Source organism: Marmota marmota, unplaced genomic scaffold (genome assembly GCF_001458135.2).
Source record: "Marmota marmota marmota unplaced genomic scaffold, marMar, whole genome shotgun sequence".
NCBI lineage: Eukaryota > Metazoa > Chordata > Mammalia > Rodentia > Sciuridae > Marmota > Marmota marmota.
The window spans coordinates 1,376,190-1,379,393 of NW_026000196.1; the positions used below are offsets into that span (position 1 = coordinate 1,376,190).

The window sequence follows — 3,204 nt, forward strand, 5'->3', positions numbered from 1 at the left end:
TCCCTGGACTTCTTAGGGCTTGCACAAGTTGTATAATTCAGTTAATAGTAAAAATATAGACATTTAGTGTTGAAATTTTGAAAATAATATCTGTCATTTGACCTTTCTGAGGAAACAGTTATTTATCTTTTGGCTTTCTATTTTCTGTTATTTGCATGAATATACATGTTCATGCATGCAGAATTTTTTAACCTTATTTTTTTATATTGTGGTGCTGGGGATCAAACTCAGCCTCACACATGCCAGGCAAGCACTCTACCACTGAGTTTTATCCTAGCCCCTAACATGCTTTTGAAGTCAATTTTATTTACATCATGATCATTTGATAACATAAATTATTCCAGAGTATGATTTTAGTGACCAGCATAAATGACTGTTCTATAAGATACTGAATTGTTTATCTATCATTGGATATTTACACAGTTTCTTATTTTCCTCCATTTTCATTATAATTAATGTTTTTCAATGTAAATCTAACTCTGCATTTGGTTATTTCTCTAGGATTATTTTCTAAGGGATAGAATTGGTGGAGACAGTGTGTATTATGAAGTCTAGTAAAGGTAAAATTTTAAATTTCCCTTTCATGTTTGAATTTGTTTACATTCCACTACTGGATCTGAGAAGAGCCCTTTAGCCAACATTGATAATTCTGCTACGTATCATTTCAAAATCTTTGCCAATTGGCCAAATCAAAAAGACAGTATTCTTATAGAAATTGTTCACTTATTTGATTATTCATAAAACTTGAACACATCTGGCACTGGATTGTGACATTTGTTTGGCAATGGTAAACTTTTAAAATCTTGTGCCAATTTTTCCATTATGAGAAGAGGGCCAAGGGAGAATGAGGTTCTACTTTGCATTCATATGCATCTCTGGTTTCTCCCTTGACCACACATTTAACCCATCATCAAATCCCAATCACTCTTCCTCAAATACATCCACAGAATCTGCCCTTTCCCACACATGCAGGTAACCCCAGACAATGCCACCACCATCTTTCCTGTGCATTAACTTAACAAGCTTATAGCTAATCTTCTTGCTTCTACTCTTATACCTTTACCATGTCATTCAGGGGAACCAGAGTGATCTTTGAAGAACGAACCTAATTCAGTCTTCCACTTAAACCTCTTCATCTCTCTCCATTTTCCTTCTCATCGAAATGACCGTTGGGCTACTGTCTGGATTTTTCAAACATGCCAAACTCTATTCAGGCTCAACACCTTTGCACTTACTGTCTTCTCTGCCCAGAAATCTCTTTCAGATATTCTCATGGGCCCTCCCAGAGAGACCTTTGACCATCTGACCAAATTGGTTCTTCTCCATTCAGCCTAATTCTGCATTCCATTAGCCTGTTTTCTTTAAGGCAGGTTTCAAGTTAAAATTATATATGCAAATTTGGGTGTGTGTGCATGCCTGTGATTGTGGTCTCACTTCTCATTGGTATAACACTGGAAGAGCAGAAACTTATATATATATATAAGTTTTTAATTTTAATATGAAACAACTGCTTCACAAACTTGCATATCATCCTTGTGAAGGAACCTTGCTAATCTTCTCTGTATCATTCCCATTTAAGTATATGTGCTACTGCTCAGAAATTTTATAGTTTATACTTTAAAAAATATGAGAGTACTTGACACATGAACATTCAATAGATATATATAGTTAGGTAAGTGAATGAGCAAAAATCTGTAAGGCTTATAGCACAATGCTAAATGCTAAATGTTCAATATATGGCATTGATTGTTACTGTTATAGTATATTAAATATTATTTATTCATCATTGGAGAGAGCTTGTCATTTTACTTTATGTCCCCTTTATCCTTCCTACCCCCTTTTTGCCTCCTATGATGCTGCCTTTATTTGAATAAGAAAAAAATCCTGGCAAAAACAGCATCTCAGTATGTATTTAAACACAAAGTTAGATAGGCAGAATCTATTCTGCAATCAGGAACCCTCTTCTTTAATGGGAATGGAATTTGTGAATTGGAAAATGACCTATAATGGCTTTGCTTGAGGAGTTCATTTTGGACTGACCAAATGACAACATGGCTAAATGCACCTGTGATAAGATGACAGAGAGCTCCTGTCTTCAGAAAGGTTTTGAACTCTTATTTCACAGACTGCACAGAAAATCTAATTTTACCATCAATTACTCTTGGTGCCTTGGAATAGCTTATGCTAAACACAGATTCACATAATGTAAATGATACATTAGGGTGTGTTTGAATTTTTAATAAAGACAGGCTGCAAATAAAATTCAGAGCAAAAGAAATTATGTTCACCAATGGGTAGTGCTTCATGAATAGCAGAGCTTTTTGACTTTTTGTTTTTGCCACAGGTATGGCAACATGTGTGCTTTATCTTTTTGGCAATGTTAGTCCGTGTGTATGTACTGGTGCTACAGAGCATTATGGGTATCTTTTTTCCCCTAAGGATATAGCTGTTCACAAGCTGGTGGATAGAAGGGAATGTAAACAGAAGCAGGGGTTACAACCAGTCATTCCAAAGAACAGAAAATGCAACAGGAAAAGGAAGAGACACCCTGCAATTGTGGCGGCTACCTCCATGGAGTTATTACTCCATGCAAGAGCCCCATTTGGCAGTTTCCTTCTCTCTCTCTCTCTCAATAAATCTTCTCTGGCCAACCTGCCATCACCTGGCTCTTGGTTTTGTGAATAGCCTAGATTGGAATGTCACCTACAACTCCAGTGGGACACAATCTCAGCAAGCTGACCCTGGGGGCCACATTAGCCAAAGTAGTCCCCCTTTACTCCATCTCTTCATCATTCTCCCAGGGACAGGGATTCAGATGTCTATAAATTTGAAGAGAAGAAAAGGGGTGTCATGCTGACTTGCCTAGAAAATTATTGTAAATTCCTGACAGGTTAGTAGAAAATTGTGATTTATTTTTTCTTGACTGTGTTTCTTTTTTTTAATATTTATTTTTTAGGTGTAGATGGACACAACACACTACCTTTATTTTTATATGGTGCTGAGGATCGAACCTGGGCCCTGCCTGTGCTAGGCAAGCACTCTACTGCTGAGCCACAATCCCAGCCCCACTGACTGTGTTTCTTAACATCTATGGTCATGGAATTTTGTTGTTTTTAAGAAAAATGCATCTGTGCACCTACAGCAATCAGATGAATGAAATTTTAGAAGGCTCATGGGCAGATGCTGTGTCCATGGACACTTGAA

At 36.9% G+C, this 3,204-nt stretch overlaps 1 pseudogene; it reads right to left on the reverse strand.

Moving 5' to 3' along the window:
* Positions 1-1,496: 1,496 nt before the first annotated feature.
* Positions 1,497-1,596, reverse strand: LOC125612535 (annotated as a pseudogene).
* Positions 1,597-3,204: the final 1,608 nt, after the last annotated feature.